Here is a 21,026-nt window from a genome sequence, read left to right on the forward strand (position 1 = left end):
AGTTGTTGTGAGTTCGAGCCCCACGTTGGGTGTAGAGATTACTTAAAACTAAAATCTTTTTAAAACGAGAGAGAGAGAGAGAGAAGAAAAATCCGGAAATATATCTAAATACGTATGAGGACTTTTTTTTTTTTTTTTTTTTTTTTACATGATCAGGGTGGCGTCTGAACCTGACAGTCCGTGGGCTATTCCGTATAGGATGCCGGGACGGCTGGGTAGCCATCCAGAAAAAGTAACGTCAGACTTATACTCCCAATTCCTACACTAGGACGGATACGAAGAAGTGTGCTCTGTGCTCGAGGTGGAAATGCAAAATGATGAACAATTTAAAGGACAGCGGGCAAAGAATAGAGACACTCAGTAACTTGACCAAACTCACAAGAAGCCGGTGCGTGAACTGGAATGAGAAACCATTAATTTGCAATGGGAAATACTCCTTTGCGATGACAGAACACGCATGTCTGCCATCCCAGGCACCTCATTGCACAGATCAAGATGCCCGTGAAGTTCCGTGAGGGAGCCCGGTGGGGCGCCTGGCTGGCTCCGTCAGAAGAGCATGGGACTCTCGATGATCTCAGGGTCGTGAGGTCGTGAGTTCAGACCCCATGTTGGGCATGGAGCCTACTTTAAATAAATAAATAAATAAATAAATAAATAAATAAATAAATAAATAAGCACGCACGCACGCATGCACAAGATGGCCAGGTAAACGTGGAAGCGAGCAGAAAGTTGGTAGAACGCAGTGAGGGTCATAATTACCACAAGCCAGGAGGTCTGCTGATCACCTTCCATATGTAGAGATCACATTATATAATACTTATTCATTCATTTATTTGACCAAATATACGAAGTGTCCAGTATATGCCAGGTACTGTCCTAAGCACTGGAAATATAACTGTGGACTATGGAATAAAGAACAAAAACAAACAAACAAAAAACAGGTAAGGGAGAACAGGGGCCCTGAGTGGAGGAGGGAAGATTAAGATTATATGCCTGCTGTTAGTACTCTCGCTTTCCAGATGAGGAGCTACAGAGAAGTGAATGGCCTGAGGTGTTTTTCCCTGTGCTTGGTTCTCACAGATATACTACGTACCAAACATGTCTTGTTATTCCCTCTTTTTTAAAAAATGTTTGTTTCTTTGTTTATTGGGGGGGGGGGGGGGCGAGCGCGCGCATGAGCGCACGATCGAGGGAGGGGCGGAGAGAGCAGGAGACCGAGGATCCGAAGCAGGTTCTGTGCTGTTGGCGCAGAGCCGGATGAGGGGCTCCATCCAACTCACCGACCCTGAAGATCAGGACCAAAGCCAAAGTGGGGCGCTTAACCGACTGAGCCACCCAGGCACCCCACGTGTCGTTATTTCTAATAATTCTCATCATCTTAGTTTACAGGACAATGGGCAAATGGTTTATTGAAGGGGGAGGGTGAAGCGAGGAGGACAAGGTCCACGTTAGGTCACACTAGGCAAACTGGGTTTAGAGGGCTTCCGTCCTGTCCGCGCCCGCACACCTACCTGTGTGTCAGGCTCAGCAACTCTTAGTCTCCTCCTGGGCTGGACACACAAGAATAACTTTTCTCTTTCTTTCTTTCTTTCTTTCTTTCTTTCTTCTTTCCTTCCTTCCTTCCTTCCTTCCTTCCTTCCTTCCTTCCTTCCTTCCTTTCTTTCTTTCTTTCCAGTGCTCTTTCCAGGCCCTGAGCTCTTGACTTCCTAGACCTTATCCAGCCTCTTCCACCAACTAAGCTGTGTGGTCTTGGACAAATTGCTTAACCTCTCTGTCTCAACTGTTCCATCTGTAGGTAAACTTTGCAAGTTTGACCCGAAAAGAAAGCCCTGGGCACAAGTCGGACCCAAACAACCAACGTGTCCTATTGTATTGTGTACTGCCGCTCCGTTGTTTCAGTGTCACAATCGATGGCCCCTTCACTGGTACCTCGTGGGACCCAGGACCCATATTCTAGACGGCTTAAATTGAGGTCACCTCATTAGCTACGTTTCGTGCTCCCTCGACCCCATTCAGGAAGGCACGAAGGTTTCCACCTCTTGACCCGGGACACTGGAGGCTCGACTGGGGTCGGGTCAAGTAGCGTGCCCAAGAGCCCTGCTGACCAAGGCAGGGTAGCAGCCCTGTTAGGGCCCAATCTCGGGTCCCAACTTCTCTCTGGAGCCCTTTCCAGGAGACCTCAGCCGGGCGCTTCTCGGTTCCCAGCACCCTGGATACAGCAAGCCCCGTAGGGTCCTACAGTGATGACGGGACGGGACGACGTTCTTCAAACTCGGACCACTCTGCTCCAGCCCCCTTCCACACTCCCCAGTTCCCAGACCCCCATCCCCACCTCCCCCTTGGTCCTGCCTTTACGCAGGCAAAAGCTTTAAACCAACTGAGAGCTTGGCCTCAACCTAGGTTCTGCTCCAGCCCACAAAGCCCTTCAAGAGAACTGGGAAATGGTGCGCGCGGTTACACCTCGCCGCGCGGAAGGGGCGGGGCATTCAAATGAGAAATGGCCTCTGGGTGAGCGCGACGAAGCAAAGACAGAGAACACAATTTCTCTTTTAAAAGGCAGAGATTTAAAAATCTGCACAAGAGCCTGCTGCCTAGTGTGGCTCCCATACCAAAGTCCGAGAAGCGAGGGAAGTGAGACCTCGAAGGAGGGTGACCTGGCTCACCGTGAGTGCAATGTGGATGAGGGCAGGGCGGTGGCGGGGAGGCGGGCACGGGCGGTATCGCTTCTCGGCCTTTTGGCTAAGATCAAGTGTAGTATCTGTTCTTATCAGTTTAATATCTGATACGTCCTCTATCCGAGGACAATATATTAAATGGATTTTTGGGGCTGGGAGATGGAATAGGAGCTTGCTCCGTCCACTCCGCGCATCGACCTGGTATTGCAGTACTTCCAGGAACGGTGCTCTCCTCCCTTTGGGAGGAGGTAGTACTTGTGGTGTTCAAGATCAGCATACGGTTATAAACGTGTTTCGGGTCCTGCTCGTGTTGGTGTCGGGCGGGTGCGCCTAGCACCTAGCGCTGAACTCTCTTCTTCGCTTGGGGGCTGGCGTGCACGACGGGCGCCTGTAAGATACCGCGAGGCCTTGCTTTTTCTGAAACTGTTGTTCTCAGCTGCACCTTCTGGGCAGTGGCAACTAGGAGTTAGTTTGCAACGACTCCTGCTGTTAGGGCTTAAGTTTCCAAATCCTTGCTCCCAGGCTGGACGGCTGTGGAGTCCGACCAAGCCCGACACGGGATGGGATCCACCTCTCTTACTACTTCCGTCTCCTGGGCGTGCTCCTGTGTGGGGTCTATGGCATGTAAATGACTGAATACTGTAAGCAGGTGGTTTGTTTGTTTTGTCTTAATTTTAGTGTTTACTTGTTTTTCAAAGAGACAGAGCGTGAGCGGAAGAGGGGCAGAGAGAGAAAGAGAGACCCCCCGACACGGGCCGGAACCCACGGACTGCGAGATCATGGTCTGAGAGGCCCAACCAGACTGAGCCACCCAGGCGCCCCAAGTCGGTGGTCACTTTTTAAGCGGAAGGTTATCATCGTAGGAAGTCCATACCTACAAAGTGACATACCTTCTCAACCGTGCTCCCTTTTGCCTTCTGCACAAAGGTGAAATGTTTTCTTAACCTCACCGTTGGTGGTATGAGACCGGGCCGGGGCGGCGGGAGGGGGGGCATGCTTTCAATCTCTAAAGGGCCAGCCACATCGTAGAAAGTTGAGGCTCCATGGGCCCCCAAAGGTCTCTGTGACATATTCTTTCTTTTACAACCCTTTAAAAATGTACGATCCGTTGTCAAAGTGCACCTTACAAGAGCGGACCGGGCCAAATAGGGGTACCGGCTGTAGTCGGCCAACGCCTGGTATAAAGTACCCACTTTCTGTCTTGTCAGGGACATGCTTCCCCTTCAGGCTTCTTGACAGTCCGCTGCCACAACTAGAGAAAGGCCTTACATTTACAAGTGGCTGTGGCTCGTGCCCACAGTGGAAACGGAGAGTTCCTGCTCACTCACTTGTCTCTCCCAGGTTTTCCATTCACGGGGAATACATTTGTGGAGCACCCACGATGTACACACCTTTTTTATTTTTTTATTTTTATTTATTTTTTTTTTTTAAGGTTTTTAAACTTTGTTTGTTTGGAGAGAGGCAGAGAGCACAAGCAGGGGAGGGGCAGAGAGAGAAGAGGGGAACAGAGGATCCAAAACAGGCTCTGTGCTCACAGCGGAAAGCCTGATGCGGGGCTGGAACTCAGGAACCATGAGATAGATGATCATGACCTGAGCCCTAGTCAGGCACTTCACCGACTGAGCCGCCCAGGCGCCCCCACAATGTACATTCTTGATTAAAAAAATACCTTTGTGTTGGCGGACATTTCCAGGGTTTCCCTGCAGTTTCTGTCCACCTGTAATCATCGGGTCTTTTTTATACTCCTATATGTTTTAGGGCAGATCTGGATTACAATCTCTCCTAGCGCTGAGGCGGACCCATGACTATTAAAAAAAAAAAAAAAAAAAAAAAAAAGGAATCTAGGGGTGCCTGGATGGCTCCGTCGGTTAGGCGTCCGACGTTTGGTTTCGGCTCAGGTCATGATCTCACCACGGTTGGTGAGTTTGAGCCCCACGTGAGGCCCTGCTCTGACAGGGCGGATCTTGCTTGGGATTCTCTCGCTCTCCCCCCTCCCCTGCTCGCTCGCGCTCTCTCGAAATAAATAAACGTAAAATTTTTTAAATTAAATAATAACAATAAACAAAAATGAATCTAGCTAACAACAGTATCCCTCCACCCAATCCATACACCTCCTTCTACAAAACTGTGTCCTACATGAGGAAAAATATGTGACACTCTCTACTTAAAAAGAGACTTCTTTTCCTCTCATAGGCTAAAACAGACAGAAGGAAAGAAAGAAGAGACACCCAAATCTAGAACACCGACCACGTAATTTCTTCTCGTTTTCCTAGTCTGTTGCCCTGTGTCGTTATGTGCCCTTTTATGGGTCCCCTCAGGTCCCAACAGAAATAGCAAGATGTCATCTCTCTCCATGCCTCCTTAGCCTCATGAGACTCCGAACCTCCCCTTTCCCACTCATTTCTTTTCCTTCTCCCCAAGTGCTAGCAAGTTTGAGCACGTTTGGGACTGGATGGTTGGAGTATTGAGTTAGGCTCCTGGGGTGCTGATAGAAGGCAGGGGGAACCAACGAGTGAGTGTTACAAATTGGGGTTTATGCGTTCAGGAAACATGTCTTGAATGACTGCTATGTGCTAAGACCGAGAGACAGATGCCTAGGTATGAAAGAGGCAGACGGGCCTCCCTACCCCGAGAAACCTTACGGTCCCCGACAGAGAAAGCGGAGCAACCAATCATGGTGGGATCCGGGATCGTCTCCGGAACTGAAATTTCTAAAACCCCCGCAGAGGATTTCTTCTCATGGGTTGGGCACACCCCGTTGCCAGCAAAGCACACCCTGGGCTTAACTGATGCAAGGCGTCCGTTTCTGAGTTCCTGGGAATGGATACCCTACGGTTGAACAGGCAACAGAAAATGGGCAAAGGATAGGCAGTCTGCCGGCGGGTTGCGGGGGTGGGGGGTGGGGAGAAAAGCACAGTTAGTTAGTTATAGGCTGACATCTGCCCCCCACCCTGGGGCAACGTCACCCCTTCTGTGCCCCCGAGTCTCTAAGGGGCCAAGGGGCCTGGGCCACCCGCTCATCCCAGAGACCCCAGTATCGAATCTATCCCCTCTGTGGCATCACACCGACGGGACAGGATGAGCTGGGGGGCTGGCGCACCAGAGGCCATCAAGACATACAGGCACTCCGGTGCCCCGCAGTCAGAGAGGGAGGGAAACCCTACAGTGAAAGAAACAGGGCAGCACAGCGTTTAAGGACTCCCGTTGTGGGACATCCCCTCCAAAGTCCCGAAAAACTGCTTCCTCTTTATACACCCGCCGCCGCCGCGGACTACTGAAAGAGAAGGAAACCCAGGGCCCGGTGGGCCTCTGTGGGTTCTGGAAGCAACCCATTCCACACGTAGACGCCCTGCTTGGGCTCACGCACCGCGGGACGTGCAAGACCCTCACCTTGGGAGGTGGGTGCGGAGCAGAGAGAGAAGGGCTCTGAAGGCCTGCGAGGTGCAGAGGGGCAGCCCTGCTGTTGGGGCCACAGGATCCGGCGGACCCCACCGTGTTGGCGGCCGCGGGCGGGTCTGTGAAGGAAGAGATGCTGTGTGGAGTTTATGGCAAAACCACCACGGCGCCGCCGAAGGGTCACATGGTGGGGGCGGGGGGGGGGGGGGCGGAGGGGGGCCCTCCCTTCGGGTTCTGGAACCAGGCCTCCTCCAGGCCCCGGACGCCAGAGACCTCTCCGCCTTCTGAAAAGCAGCTCCTGGCATGCTGCTGGGCCCTTGTAGAGACGGATGCTTACCATGGGACCGTCAGAGACCAGGGCCCCGGACTGTCCATCAGTCCTAAGATGAACGTAGGGTATCAGGGTCGAGCCCGAGCAGGAATAAGAGCCACTGGACAGCCAACAGAGGAAATGGCCCCGCCGGCCCTTTCTTGGCCACCCCGGACCTGGCACGACGGCACGTGAACAGCGGGGGCTACAGTGGTGGCCAGGGAGGTCGCACACGGGGCCGGAACTGCTTCTCTCGGGGCTCTCAGTGGGGGGGTGGGGGGTGGGGGTGGTACGGGGCTCCATGGGGTACTGGGGCCCGACCATTTCTGCTGGCCATTTCTACTGGGTTTTCACATGTGGGGCTCCTCTAGCCGGCTATCTTTGTTTCCAGAGGCCTCCCTTTGACTGGCCAAGCCTTTGTCCGGTTGCTCAGAGCTCTGAGGCCCTCCTTGCCCACACCTGCCTCCTCCCTCTATCTTATTAACCCTCCACCCCCCGCACCCCCAATCAACCTCCTGCACGCCTCACTCAGTCCCAGCAGCTTCTTTCCAGAGGACCCAATGCCGCCTAGGACTCAGACTCCGGTAGTCCAACTTTTACAAAACATTGGTCAATGTGAATATGTAACGTTCATGTCTGTACAGTTTTAAAAAATGTTTTAATGTTTATTTATTTTTGAGAGAGGCAGAGAGTGAGTGGGGGAGGGGCAGAGAGAGGGGGAGACGCAGAATCCTTTTTTTTTTTTTTAATTTTTTAATGTTTATTTATTTTTTGAGAGAGAGAGAGTGAGTGAGGGAAGGGCTGAGAGAGAGAGAGAGAGAGAGAGAGAGAGAGAGAGAGACAGAAACCGAAGCAGGCTCCAGGCTCTGAGCTCCGAGCTCCGAGCTCCGAGCTGTCAGCACAGAGCCTGATGCGGGGCTGGAACTCACAAGGTGTGAGATCATGACCTGAGCCGAAGTCGGAGGCTTAACCGACTGAGCCACCCAGGCGCCCCGGGGAGACACAGAATCTGAAGCAGGTTCCAGGCTCCGAGATGTCAGCGCAGAGCCTCAGGCGGGGTTCCAACTCAGGGACCTTGAGATCATGGGTTCATGACCAGAGCAGAAGTCGGATGGTTAACCGACTGAGCCACCCAGGCACCCCTCATGTCTGTACAATATTTTTGACGCCTGGTGGGCTCGGTGTGTAGAGCATGCCACTCGCAATCTCAGGGCCTCACGTTCAAGCCCCACGTTGGGCATGGAGTCTACTTTAAAAAAAAAACAAACGAAACAACGATCCAGAAACAAAACAACAACAACAAAAATGGAAAGGGGAATAAATATTTGCCAGTCGAAACCACAGGCAGGGTTTTTTCTCCAAATTATACAGGAGATGCCAGAACGGGATCAGAAAAAAAAAAGGGGGGGGGGGCACCTGGGTGGCTCAGTGGGTTAAGCACCAACTTCAGTTCAGGTCATGATCTCGAGGCTTGTGAGTTCGCGTCCGGCACTGTGCTGACAGCTCGGCGCCTGGAGCCTGCTCCCAATGCCGTGTCTCCCTCTCTCTCTCTCTGCCCCTCCCCCGCTCGTGCTGTCTCTGTCTCTGTCTGGTCGGTGTCTCTCAAAAATTAAAAAAAAAAAAATACTAATCAACATTAAAGACAAAAAGGAAAAAGAAAAAAACGACCTGATGAAACGTGGGCAAAGTCACGCACTTCAGGGGAAAGATGACAAATGTGGGTTTTCACATACAGAGGTGCAAAGATGAACAAAGAGGTACCGTAAAGAGAGAAATGCGTACCTAGAACGGTGCTGAGATAGAGTTTACAACCTGAGCGCTTGGTAAAAATCCGAGAGTCTGACGAGCTACTGGGTTTGCCAGGCTGCAGACACAGACGCTGCTTGAGAACTCTCGGGGTGCTCCTAGAGTCCCCATCCCCGTCCCTGACCCGTGGCTGGAGACGCTTTTGGGGCGACAGCGCCAGGGGCCAGGAAGGTGCAACAGCTGGGTGGAGGTACATGGCTCTTGGGTGAGGCTGGTGCCAGCCGTAGCTTTTCAGGCGCCACCGCCCGTGTGTGTCGGTTTGCGCGGGCCACGGGGGGCACGGCGGGGCAGGGGTACTGACTCCAGCTACCCTGCAGTCAGTTAACTCCCAAGAGGCCGATCGGTGCACTCGGTTCCTCGGGAGACGGTCCTTTGCCAGGAATGGGAGTGTCTTGAGGGTCAAAACAGCTGGGAAACCATAAAGTGGCTAGTAACTGAAGAACGTGGAACCAAGCAGAGAGGTCTTGTGTTGGAGAGGCCCCAAGAGCCATCAGGATGGCCGTGGGCCACTGGCTGGGTGAGCTTGCTTGGTCGATAGATCTACCTCGTTGAATCCATATCCATTCGCTCATCCATTCAACAAATATTTAGGTGCTGGGCACGGGGCTAAGTGCACGGGCCGCCAGAGAGGTGGGAAGAGGGGTCCAGGTGGGATCTTCCCAGTCGTCCCGAGCTGGGGTATCGAGGGGGCGGGGCGGGGTGTGGGAAGGGAGGCAGGGTACAGACCAGGACATACTCCCATACGGTATCATAGTGGGGCTGGTGGGAGTGGGGAGGGAAAAGTGCTCAAAACAGGCCCCGGCGTTAGGTTAGGTTAGGTTCTATCAGGACGTGGTCTTCAGCGAGGAGACGAAGCTTCCAGAGAAGTGACTGGCAAAAACGCTGTTTGCTACTCAAGCAGCGGACTCCTGCCGGGCATTTCCACACAGGGCCTCAGAGGCTAACCAGTCACGAAGGTAACTTGCTTAGGGTCCCGAGCAACCCCGCGCTTCCGGGAGAACGCGTGACGGAGAGATCATCCCCGCCCCCGCCCCCACCCCCACGGGACAGAGGGTAAACTCAGGGCGGGAGACAGTCACAGAGCCAAGAGCTAAGACGGGGTCGGGCAGGGCCGTGACCGCAGATGTCACCATCGTGTTACCGGCCTCTCTCGTGCCGGTCCCTGTGTGTGTGTGTGTGTGTGTGTGTGTGTGTGTGTGTGTGTATGTGTGTGTGTGTGTACGCGCGCGCGCGCGTGTGTGTGTGTGTGTGTGTGCGCGCGCGCGTGCCCAGCAGTCCTTCCCTGCTCCAAGGTCCACGTCCAGAGGCAGGCGGTGTCTTGGGACAGGGTGAGGCCCACAGGTCGGCTGCCTACAGTCTGCGTCCCACTGGACAAGTTTCTCAACCTCTCTGATGTCGGTTATCACAGCCGTGAAGTGAGGGTGGTAACCATTTCAACTCGCTCCAGGGTCCTGAGGATCCAAACGGATGGGAAAGACCGCACGCAGGGCAGTGAGTCTGGCGCGCGGCAGTGCTGCGATCGATCGGGATGGTTTCCCCGCAGGGATGACGGAACCGAGGACTCAATCAGATCGAGGGGCGATCGTGCTGGTCTCACGGTCCTTACAGCTAGCTAACTGCAGACTTCGAGAAGAACTAACCCAGGGAAGAAACCGACGCCCGCCGGGGCGAGGGCGGGGACGGGGACGGGGGCGGGGGACAGGGGGCGAGGCGGGATGTCTCAGTCACCGGAGGCTGGCGAGGAGGTGAGTAGGACGGAGGCCGCTCGCAGTCACGCTCGCAGGTTCCTGCCCCGGCCACAGTTCGCTGCCCGCCCAAGGTCGGGGCCCCGCCTGGGGCCCCCGGGCGGACGCTCCCCTCCCCGACGCACAGCGTTCTACCCCGCGGCTTTCTCGGGAGCACGCGGACCGCTCCGGTCCCACGGCTTCCTCCCGCAGCCCCTCTCCCCTGCCCTGGGCCCGCGGCGGGAAGGGTTCCGGGGACCCGGCGGGCCGGGCCAGGGGCGGAGCGGGACCGTTGTGACACGCTCCCCCCCACCCCCCGCCCGGGGCAGGGTGGGGCGGGACACGCAAATTAGCGAGTCCTCCGCTAGGGAAGGACGGGAGGGAGCGGAAAGGGACGCGAAAATTCACCAGGAATGCGGGGGGCAACTGCAACTGCACCGCGTGTGGCGCGTACCACGGGATAGTGAGTCAAGAATGTGGACTGAGCGTGACCTGGCTCACCGTGAGTGCAATATGGATGACTGCAGGGCGGTAGCGGGGAGGAGGCAGCGGCCGGTAACGGTTCTCAGGCTCTTGGCTAAGGTCAAGTGTAGTACCTGTCCTTCTCGCCTTCGGTATCTGATACATTCTCTAGTCGAGGACGGCATACTAAGTGGGCTTATTGGGGCTGGGAAGTGGGACCAAGGGCTCGCTCCGTCCATTTCGTGCGTCAGTATTACCAGAATCCGTGCGCGCTTTCCCCCGCCTCGGGGCGCGAGGGGGACTGGAGAGTTGTGAACTACAGGTGGGATCTAGTGCTTGTTCTTTGTCGGCTCGCGTGTTGCGCTGTTTTGTTTTGTTTTGTTTTTTTCCGTCTGTTCGTTTGTTTTTTTTTTTTTGTTTTTTTTTTTTTTTGTTTTTTTTTCTTCTGTGCTTTCTCTTCTTCCCCGCCCCGCGTTTTGGTTCCTGAAGTTGTAGCCTTGCAGTTTCCCCGTTTGTGGGACCGGTCGGAGACCTTATGGTCTTATTACTCCTAGCGGGGGGGAAGAAGCCCGACGCTGGGCTCTAGTACCCCTGGCACGGGCGCGTGCCGCCGCTCGGCGTCCGCCGCCTGGGGTCAGCCCCCGTCCATGCCTCCGGTCATCGGGCTCTGCGGCCGAGTCGCGTTCCCCTTTCGTGCCTCTCTGGCTTCTTCTCTGGGTCACACGCGCCGACCCCCTTTCCCCACCTTTCCGCCGCCCCCGGTCTCCTGAAACTTTCTTACTTCTCTGCTCAAGACCGTGCCTGTTTGCTGCCTCTGAAGTGCTTTTTTTTTCTTCGTATGCCCCGCCCCTGGGCGTGGGCCCAGGCCCAGGCCCATGGCTTGGTGACCCACACTTTTGGGGAGAAATACTTCACGCCCACGCCCATGTGGCTCGACTTCCAATGTCTCCGTTGGAGACGGAGGACCGTCTCCTCACCGCCCCCCCCCCGCCCCCCCCGTATTTCCTCTTAGATGTGGAGACTGATGACACTACTCACGAGGGTATGAAAAGGTTTACAGCTCACATAATGAAGCTTTCCAGGGAGAGCAGGGTGGCTCCCGGGCAGATTCAAAAATCTTTGCTTGAGAGCAAAGGAAGGAGCCTGGGTTGGTGTGTTTATTATGGTGGTGAATGGAGGGTCTGGGGTAAGGCTTTTTGTCAGATCGACCGGAGGGAGGGCAGGAAGAGAGGAGGGAGTGGCGAGACTTAAAAGCTGTCTGCAGTCAAAGATCCAAAGGAAGTCAGACTCTCTGTGACCTGCTGCAAGCTGCTTTCCCCTCTGTGAAATGGGGGTGGGCAGCCGCCTTCTGCGGGCACGGTGCCCATGAAACCGTGCCTTCCACGGTGGATACTCAACAAACATCCCTTGGACCAGAGTTTGATGGCCGTCTTGATCTGATGTGATAAGGAGGGTTCCAGCCTGAGCAAGGGCAGGGGCGGGGGTGGGGGGTTGGGGGGTGAGGGGTTGGGGGGTGGAGTGGGGGCCGGGCCAGGCCGGCCGGTGGGGACAAGGTGGAGGAAGAAAGGGAAGGGGAAGGGGTACGGGCAGGTTCCTGTGAGAAGCTGAACCTGCTGGCTGACTTTGAGATATGAATGAGTCTGTGAAGGACGGGGACATGGGGGTGGGGGCATGATGATAGGGAGGAGCCCACCAGAAGCAAGGGTCCCCAGTTTTGAGGCCCAGATCGTACCTTCAAGGTGGCTGGGCAGGTCAGTGGGATACAAACTGGTCCCCTCATTCTCCAATCGCTCCCCTGCCCCCGCTCTTGGTCAGACTGCAATGCCCGGGTTCCCCCCTCATGTGCCCTGAAATTCTGACTTGCATGGGCATTCTGACTTGTTCTTTAGGCCACCCCCCCACCCCCCGCAACCGCCCCCCCTCCCGCCAAGACGTCAGGCAGGCCTTCCTGATTCATCTGGCTTTGTGTTCCATCCCACCTTCTCCTTTATTGAATATGTATCGCATGCTTCCCATAGGGACGCAGAGCCAAACGGGAGAGGCCTTGGGCCTCAAGGGAGTCACACAGCCAGGTGGGGGCCACAACCATGTGTTCATCTCTCACAGTCCCCTCCGCATGGAACCTGGTGTTGTGGCCATTTGGGCAGGTGTCTTATCCTGGTCCTGGCCCGGATGCTCCCTGGTTGGGGCATCGAGGAGGCAGGAACGGTGTCTGGTTTCTCTCTACTTCCCAGGACCAAGCACCGCCCCGGTGGGTCGTGGAGTTGAAGGTGATTAATGACTATTCCTTAAGTTGGAACTGCTGGTGATGGCAGGAGGCCCAGAGTGCGGGTGGTTTTGTCCTCCTGGGCAGATCCATTTCCCCAGGGTAAAAAGACAAGAGCTTTGTCACTGGGCCTCCTGCTCTCTCCGAGGGTCCGTCCACTCTGTAGTGCCTGTCGCTTTCCGAATGGGGCATCCATTTTCTTGAGGAGGATTCTCCATACAAGTGACCACGCACCCCCTCACCCCCACCATGAATGCCTAGGGGGCAGGAATAGGATCACAGTCACGTCCCGGGGTTGGGCTCTGTCTGATGGGTGCCCAACCATCATCCACATGGAAAGGATGGGTCAATCCCGTGGACGCAAAGAATCAAACGTGGTTAGGTCAATGTGTTCCGCTACTTTATTTTTTAAGTAAGTTCTATGTCCCCTGCAGGGCTTGAACTCATGGCCTTGAGATCAAGAGTCTCATGCTCTACCGACTGAGCTGTCCAGGCACCCCTGTTCTGCTACTTTTTATTTAAAAAAAAAATTTTTTTTAACGTTTATTTATTTTTGAGACAGAGAGAGACAGAGCATGAACGGGGGAGGGTCAGAGAGTGGGAGACACAGAATCCGAAACAGGCTCCAGGCCCTGAGCTGTCAGCACAGAGCCCGACGCGGGGCTCCAACTCACGGACCGCGAGATCATGACCTGAGCCGAAGTCGGCCGCTTAACCGACTGAGCCACCCAGGCGCCCCATGTTCTGCTACTTTTTAAAGAAAAATCGAAGGCGGGGTGGGGTGGGGGGGTGGTGGTGGTGCGGCCTGGCTGGCTCAGTCGGTAGAGCATGGAAGAGATTACTCAACAATAACATCTTTAAAAAGGGGGGAGGGGGCACATGAGTGGCCCAGTTGGTTGAGAGGGGGACTTCGCAGCTCAGGTCATGATCTCACGGTTGGTGAGTTCCAGCCCCGCATCGGGCTCGCTGCTGTCAGCACAGAGCCTGCTTCGGATCCTCTGCCCCCCCCCCCCCCCCCCGCCCTCTGCCCTTCCCCCGCTCGCGCTCTCTCTCAAAAATAAACATTTAGAAAAAGAAGAAGGAAAGAGAGAGAGAGAGGAAGAAAGATCCAAGAGTGTTACAAAAATGTACACGTGGTACAGTTTAGGATCCAAGGTGGCATCTCAAAGTTGTGAAGGAAAAATACATTCCTTTGCACTGTACTGCAGAGTAGATACCAAATGGCTCAAAGATTTAGCTGTGGAGAAAGAAGAAAAAGACCTAAGGGAAGATGTAGGAAATTATTTTATAACCTCATCTGAAAAACATCTGAAAGCTATTTTTTTTTAATGATGAATAGGATGATAGAAAAAATAACTTTTTAAAGGTTGTTTGTTAATGTAATGGCTTTTTAAATTAAGAAATAGTTTGTGATATTTATTTATTTTTGAGAGCGAGAGAGACAGAGCGCGAGCAGTGGAGGGGGCAGATAGAGAGGGAGACACAGAATCCAAAGCAGACTCCAGGCTCTGAGCTGTCAGTACAGAGCCGGATGTGGGGCTGAAACCCACAAACCCTGACCTGAGATCCTGACCTGAGCCGAACGAAGTCAGAGGCTCGAGGCTCAACTGACTGAACCACCCAGGCGCCCCTATGTTTTAGATAATGTCTACGCCTAAACGTGGGGCTGGGACTCACGACCCCTCCAGGTCAAGAGTGGCCAGCCAGGCGCCTCTAAAATATAACTTTCAGTGGAACCTCAAGGAGATGAAATCCTCAAAAGACAGATGGCCAACAGAAGAAAATATTCACTGCTTGTATTACATACAAAGGGCCTTAATCTGTAAATTGCCGATACAAGCCCTTATGATAAAGCCCGACCAGTTAACCTAGCAAGTAAAAGGGCCGAAGTCCCTGAACAGAGAGAGTTCAGGGCTCTCAAACACAGGAGAGAACACTCAGCCTTATCTTCTTACCCATGATTAGAGAAGTACAAGTCAAAACCATGCTGAGGTACCATTTTCACCTGTAAGATCGTCCCCTCCCCCTGCTCCCCTGTCCCCCCGCCCTCCCCCCCCCCCCCCAAGCAATCCCCACTTTGATGCCACGCGGAGTTGCTGGCGGGACTGGGGAAGCAGGCGCTGCCTGAAAACGTCCGCCGTGCTCCTGCAGTCACTGTCCCTGCTCCCCCGAAATTCAAGGCCCCCTTGCGGCAAGAGTGGCAGGACCGTGACCACACCGCACTCACGGCGAGGACACAAGGGCATACGACTGGCGTCCACAGAGCGCAGTTTGCAGGCACTTGGGTCCGTGCGTGTGTATCTGAGCAAACTCCGCGGGAGTGAATCACGCCGAGGAGACGGAAACGCCAAGTTATTGATTCGCGACGGGAACTGTTCCATCCCAATGAAAGTAATCCAGGAGGACATCCCCTTCTCGCGAGGGAACCAGCCTGGGGCTCGGACTCTGGGGCGGAAGACGGCCCGAAGGACGCGGACGCGAGCGGGGGGGGGTGGGGGTGGGGGGTGGGCGTGCTGCTGAAGAGCCGTCAGCATCGCGACGCGCGGGGCACTGGCTGGGCGTGTAAGAGGCAGGATGTCATTCACTGAACGGTGGTTGAGTGTGCGGGGCGGGGCGGGCAGAGCAGCGGCCAAAAGCAAGGTCTTGCCTTCACGGGCTCCCGGAAGCCCCGGGATCTGCAGGCGTGTTGGCTGTCCCTTTGCAGTCCCCGCCAGCCGCCCCTCCTCCCGGGTCTTTGCGCGAGGTGTGTGCACGCTGGGAGGTGGGCCCCCCAGTTGGGTTTGGGCTCGCGGCGCGCAGAGGCGGTGGGGAGGGTGGAGTCGGGCCGCGGCGGCCGCGCCTCCTCAGGGAACAAAAGGCGGGGCATCATGCAGATTAGAAATGGCTGTGCGGCGCGGTAAGGACGGGCCAACCAGGGATACGGGATTTCCCCTTCAGAATGTGGAGAACGAAAAAAATGTGCACAAAAGTATTCTAGTGATTATCGATGGTCCTGTCGATGACGCAAAGGATATCAGAAAAGGAGTGAGCGTTAGGGTTCTCACCATGAGTTGAATATGGATGATGGGAGAACGGTACTGGAGAGGGAGGGACAGGCCGCTATCGCTTCTCGGCCTTTTGGCTAAGATCAAGTGTAGTATCTGTTCTTATCAGTTTAATATCTGATACGTCCTCTATCCGAGGACAATATATTAAATGGATTTTTGGAGCTGGGAGATGGAATAGGAGCTTGCTCCGTCCACTCCGCGCATCGACCCGGTATTGCAGTACTTCCGGGAACGGTGCACCTCCCTTCCTCTCACTGGGTTCCTAAAAGCAGACTTAGTGCTTGGTTTGCGAAGCATTTTTTTTTTTTTCTGTCTCTCTGTCTGTTCTGCGCGCCCGTCGCTCTTTTTTTTTTTCTTTTCTTTTTTTCCTCTCTCTCTGGGGGGCCTAGTCGGGGTTTTGTTTTGGCGGCAGGATCGGTTCGCTGGGTCTGAAATGCCTGTGAGGGTCATTGTTTTCGCGTAAGTTCAGTGCGCTAGGTTTTTCCTGCTCTCTGTAATTTCATGCTCCTCACCTCCGGCACTTTTTTCCCCTGCCGGTGTTTTTTTCGTCCCATTCTTCTTCCCCCCCCCCTTTTCCGGTTTCGCCCCGGGGTGCAGCCTTTTTTTTCTTCAACCGCTTCCCGCTACCGTTTTCCGATTTTTTACTTTTCTCCGGAAATTTGCACTCGTACGTAGTCTGATTCCCGGTGGTGGCCAGCTCTTCTAAACCTTCCATTTTTCGTTCCCGGGAGTCTTGCTCCACTTTATCTGTCAAAGAGCTTTGCCCTCCTCCCCGCGCCCGGCCGTTTATGTTGTACACGCCCCCCCCCCCCCCCCCGGCCGCCTATGCCTGTCCTTGTGCTTTGTGTCCAGCTGCAGCTCATTTCGCTTTTGAAAGTTTAGCTCCTGGCTGTCTCTCTCTGAGACACTTTTGTCATTCCTGGTGAGTTTCAACAGTCACACGGGCGATTCCTTCCCAACACCGGTGCCTGGCCTCTCAGTTTCTCCACTGCGGCTGAATCTATCCCCCTCGTCCGCCCGCTAGATTTTGTCATTCCCAATTGCTCTAACCGTGTCCCCATCCCGCATCACACTCTCCCATCGCCTTCTGCCCTTCCTCTGCCCTTTGACACTGACACTTTTCTCTGTTCCTTCACACCTACACCCTCACCCCTACCCCGGATCCCTCAATGTCCTTGCCTCCCTATTGACCCGGATTCATTTCCTTGCACATACCCTCAGGTCCTTGACACGTTCTTGGTGCCACCTGTGCCACTGAATGTAGCCGGCGAAAACCGTAGCACCGGGCTGATCTGGCTCACCTAAACTCTCAGTGTGCCGGGGAGGAAACTAGATAGACCTCAACACATTTGTTACCCAGGCCCCAAGAGGCCCTTTCAGGAGAAGGAAAAATAAAAGCATTGGGGGAGGGGGCAGCTGGGTGGCTCAGTCGCTTAAGCGTCGGACTTTGGCTCAGGTCATGATCTCTTGGTTTGTGAGTTCGAGCCCCGCGTCGGGCTCTGTGCTGACAGCTCAAAAAGCACTGTGGGAAACTGCTTTATTTAAAATTGACACGAGTTTAATTAAACACAACAAAACTCACATTCTTCATACTTTCCAGGTTTTGAAGGTCTAAATATCCGAATCCGGCGACATCCTCCAAATGCAACGGACTGCTCACTGGCTGTCCTACCGGGCCTGTGAAATATTGCTTCTCCAGTATTTCCAATACATCTCCAACAGGTTCGGCCTTATCACTACTTCTGGTTCTTCTTGCACCGTCAAAACACAACAGTCGAAGGTTTTTTTCATTTTTATTTTTTATGTTTTTAACCCTCGGTGGCTTGCAGTTCTGTTGACCTGCAGAGTCTGGAGTTTGAGAAAATTCATCTAGGATATTGTCATTTGAAGACGTGGGGTCGGAGATTTCACTCATGTTGATCCCTTTCACCCTCCTCATTAGAGACCAGTCCTTTGCTTTCATCTTCTGGTTCATCTAGTCAGAGTCTAATCGTTCATCTACTCGTGTCAGAGTTCTTTTCGTTGCCCATATTATGGGTGGAAAGGTGAAAATTTCCAAATTCTCGATGACATTCAACAAAAGCAAAATTCAGACTGCCAGGATAGTGTCTCCCATCTGCTTGTGTACCTTCTGGAAAGATGATTCGATACTTTGTTTTTAATTGCAACAAGGCAGGGAGAAAACTGAGGGATGGTGGGTGCCATTCTGGTGACGTGTTTCACTGCCGCCTCACCGCTCTGAGGGATTCCATTTCCTTAGCCTTGTAGATTTCTCCGTCCTAGTTGGGGATCGAGGAATAACTTCAGGCAAAAATACCCCCAGGATGATGAAATAGCAAATTGTTTCGTTGTTTTGAGATTACAGGGAGAATAAGATTGCTAAGACCCCGCGATGTGTCTTCGGTTTGGAGACAGAGAGAAAAGCAGCCGCAGAAGCTGGCCTGACACTCACAGCTAGGCTGTGGGGGTCTCCCGTGGAACGTAAACAGTTTCACACAACAGTGGCGGCAATCTGAAAAATAAAACAGCCCGTTATTTTACTAGCAAAAAAAACCTATTTTACTAGCTATTCGGGAATAGCAGAGGAATTGCGATTACGGACCTGCAGGCTGTGGTGAACTGCAGACAAGTCCAAAGAGGCAAAAGGAAGGCCAGCCTTTGTTTACGTTTTAGGAGGAAGCTGGGGAGGCTTGTTTTGAACAACAGTTCCCTGGAGAAGAACAGGAGTTTGAGGTCCTGGCGGTTTCTCATTAGCTGCAAGCGGGGGTTAGTGCCTTGTTGGCTGGGGTGCAACGAGGGCTCTTCCTTCTTTTTCTTAAAGGCAGGAGATAAGCTTCCTATGTGAAAAGGGTCTCCCTTGTCAGAATAAATTTTTGTCTTCCTTCTTCCCGCTAAGGTTAGGCAGGCTGCAAGGAGTGGTACATGCTTGAGAGCTCCCCTTTCCAGTGCTTCCCGACTCCATTTTAACTGAGCTCTCCTTTATTTTCTTTCTTTCTTTCTTTTTTTTTTTTTTTTAACGTTTATTTATTCATTTTTGAGATAGAGACAGACCATGAATGGGGGAGGGTCAGAAAAAGAGGGAGAACACAGAATCTGAAACAGGCCCCAGGCTCTGAGCTGTCAGCACAGAGCCTGACGCGGGGCTCGAACTCACAGAACGTGAGATCATGACCTGAGCCGAAGTCGGACGCCCAACCGACTGAGCCACCCAGGCGCCCCTCCTTTATTTATTTTCAACATCAACAGATTAAGGTCACTCTGTGACCGTGATGAATCAAGACAGAAACAAGGCCACTCCGTAGTCGCCTCCGAACTGAGACAAGAAAAAAGAAGAATATTGTCCAAACAACAAAGCTGACCAAACACCCCCTATCCTAGCTAATATGAGTAACTGCTGCTACTTTCCCAGTCGCAGTTTTGGCCTCGCTCTATTCTTCCTTTCTCCTAGGTAAGATGTATTCAGCTACCCAATCACTGAATTACCCCCACTGCCTGAGGTCACCTGTAGGAGAGTGTGTGCGTGTGTGCGTGCGTGTGCGTGCGTGCGTGTGTGTGTGTGTGTGTGTGTTGTCTGGAGGGGGGGAATCTTTGTCCTTCTCCCCTTCAAGGTTCTTGGGGTGGTGGGAAGGGGAGGATGGCTGGGGCATCAAAAAGAGAAAAAGAAACAGAAGTGTATTAGTGTACGTATCTCATATATACACAGGAGAAAGCCAGGGATGAATAACCCAATGGGGTGGCTGGAACTTGGGCTTACATAGCCGCTTAAAACAAACAGGGGCGCCTGCGTGACTCAGTCGGTTAAGTGTCTGACCCATGATTTCTGCTCAGGTCATGGTCTCATGGTTCATGAGATCGAGCCCTGAGTCGGGCTCTGCGCTGGCCGACAGCACAGAGCCTCCTGGGGATTCTCTCTCTCTCTCTCTCTCTCTCTCTCTCCCCCCCTCCCCCCGCCTCCTGTGTGTGTGTGCTCTCTCTCTCTCTCTGAAAATAAAATATACAAATAAAGAATCTTTAAAAACAAAACAAACAGAAACAAAAAAATAATAAATTTTCAGAAAAGTGACAAAAAGTAAAAGGGCTTTGAGTTTCTAGGCTGGCCAACTGTGGGATGGTAACTATATGGGGAAATAGTGGAAGATAAAGGCTGGGCAGTAAAATTTGTTAGGTAGAGTCTCTGGTGCCAGTCTCTGGGCTGATAAGGATCCAGGGTTGTCCGTAATTAACTCCTGTATACCTTTATGTCCTGATTTTAGGCAAATCAGGGGAGGGAAGAGTTTTTTCCTCCTGTTTCAGCTCAAAATAATCCTTACTCCAAAGTGGCATAATGGCGGGCGGCGGGGGAGGGGGGCAATTCCGCCACCCTTCGCATCCCAAAGGAAGGCCTCGTTCACTCAAACCTTCCCCAAGCCCCCTAATGCAAGCCTACATCCCGTATATAATGAGCCATTCCTGACACCCTCTCACTGAGGCGCCCCGCGGTTTCCTTCTCACTTTGCAGCAAGCGGTAACCCAACCCTTTTCATTACAGGTGTGTTCCTGGTGGTCTTTGGCTGGATGGCGTTGACAAGTTATTAAGAGGGTCCACCGATGGACCCATATGGGAACTGCGACGTGGAATGCGTTTTATTCTAACAAGCAAAGTTCCCCCCCCCCCCCCGTTGGAAGGCCTGTAAATGAGAATACAAGTCATGAAATACCACTATTTACAAATAGAACTGCTCAAAAGAGAAACTAGGAATTCAAAAAAGAGAAAAGGTTGTTGATCTCATAACTCCTAGAGCAAGACAGCTTAGTAAAAGGGTAGAGGGATGGATATATATGTATCTGCATCTGTGTCGGTGTATGTATGTACAGTACACAACAGATCCATGATGTTAGGTGGTGGGTGCTCACGGTAGAAATCTTTCAACGTTGCTGTACGTGCGAAAAGAAATTTAAGAAAAGAAAAATGCTGCCAAGAAAAACCTCACAAAGCTATTTGTCTCGTTCTGGGCTTTCTCCAAGGAAATGAGACTTGAGGCAGCTTTCCCGCTACAGGCGCGTTTCCCTTTCAAGGCGAGAGAGAGAGAGAGAGAGAGAGAGAGAGAGAGAGAGAGAGAGAGAGAGAGAGAGAGGGGGGGGGGAAAGGGGAAGGGGGGGAAAGGGGGAAGGGGGGGAGGAGAGAGGGAGAGCGGGAGAGCGGGAGAGCGAGAGAGCGAGAGAGCGAGCGAGCGCGAGCGCGAGCCGGCGCTGACGGCAGGAAACCAGGAAACGGCGCGTGTGTGGGCGGGACATGCAAATTAAAGTGGCTGTTTCTCTCGCGAGCTATGGGAGCAAAACAATAAAAAGCGTGAAATCCCC

The 21,026-nt window shown here is 53.3% G+C and overlaps 1 long non-coding RNA gene and 3 other non-coding genes across 5 annotated transcripts; all 4 read left to right on the top strand.

Moving 5' to 3' along the window:
• The first annotated feature begins 2,719 nt into the window (after positions 1-2,719).
• Positions 2,720-2,910, top strand: LOC122207502. Its single transcript, XR_006196913.1, has one exon. It is a non-coding gene; the product is annotated as a U2 spliceosomal RNA (small nuclear RNA).
• Positions 2,911-10,223: 7,313 nt separating this feature from the next.
• LOC122206622 lies at positions 10,224-20,366 on the top strand. 2 transcript variants are annotated; one of them, XR_006196528.1, is made up of 4 exons: positions 10,224-10,413; positions 17,287-17,466; positions 18,933-19,134; positions 20,215-20,366. It is a non-coding gene; the product is annotated as an uncharacterized LOC122206622 (long non-coding RNA). The 2 variants fall into 2 exon arrangements; XR_006196527.1 differs by having other exon boundaries at positions 17,287-17,408.
• LOC122207507 lies at positions 10,469-10,651 on the top strand. The gene has a single exon (XR_006196916.1). It is a non-coding gene; the product is annotated as a U2 spliceosomal RNA (small nuclear RNA).
• On the top strand, positions 15,741-15,931 carry LOC122207498. Its single transcript, XR_006196909.1, has one exon. It is a non-coding gene; the product is annotated as a U2 spliceosomal RNA (small nuclear RNA).
• Positions 20,367-21,026: the final 660 nt, after the last annotated feature.

This window comes from Panthera leo, chromosome E1, assembly GCF_018350215.1.
Source record: "Panthera leo isolate Ple1 chromosome E1, P.leo_Ple1_pat1.1, whole genome shotgun sequence".
Taxonomy (NCBI): domain Eukaryota; kingdom Metazoa; phylum Chordata; class Mammalia; order Carnivora; family Felidae; genus Panthera; species Panthera leo.